The sequence below is a fragment of the Bison bison genome, unplaced genomic scaffold (assembly GCF_000754665.1).
Source record: "Bison bison bison isolate TAMUID 2011002044 unplaced genomic scaffold, Bison_UMD1.0 scf7180017864483, whole genome shotgun sequence".
Taxonomy (NCBI): domain Eukaryota; kingdom Metazoa; phylum Chordata; class Mammalia; order Artiodactyla; family Bovidae; genus Bison; species Bison bison.
The window spans coordinates 12,510-13,080 of NW_011495043.1; the positions used below are offsets into that span (position 1 = coordinate 12,510).

A 571-nucleotide genomic window follows, 5' to 3' on the forward strand; every position below is an offset into this window, starting at 1 on the left:
CCCCCCACCCCGTGCCCCTCGAACGCCCCACCCCCATCAAGCAGAAATGCCGACCTGGGGCAGGTCCCCGAAATTGTCTACTTGGAAACCTGCTTATATTCAACTTGGACTCTGAAGGCCAAGTGAAAGGCAGGACATCTGTTTCGCTGGGTTAAAGGATAGACGTAGTGCCCGACAAGGCCACTTCTCTAATATATAAAGTTCTGCATCTAGACCAATGAGCCGAGGCACCTGGTCCCTGCTCAGGAAGAGGCTCGCACCGGCCCCCGGGGTCCTGGGTGAGGCCCGGGGGCCGGGGGTGGAGCCCTGGGGCCGGGGGTTGAGACGTGCCGCGGAGCCTGGTGGCCAAGGGTGGAGCCCGGGGACCGGGGATGGAGCCCGGCGCCGGAGGTGGAGCCTTGCTGAGGAGCCAGGGGACCGGGGGTGGAGCCCTGGGACCGGGGGTGGAGCCGTGCCGCGGAGCCTGGTGGCCGAGAGTGGAGCCCGGAGAGCGGGGGTGGAGCCGTGCCGCGGAGCCCGGTGGCTGAGGGTGGAGCCCGGAGGCCGGGGTGGAGCCCGGGGCCGGGGGTGG

At 68.5% G+C, this 571-nt stretch overlaps 1 protein-coding gene across 1 annotated transcript in view; it reads right to left on the reverse strand.

Annotated features, from left to right (window-relative positions):
• Positions 1-571, reverse strand: part of LOC105004807 (NKG2D ligand 2-like) — an 11,794-nt gene that overhangs the window by 10,454 nt on the left and 769 nt on the right. The window lies entirely within an intron of this gene.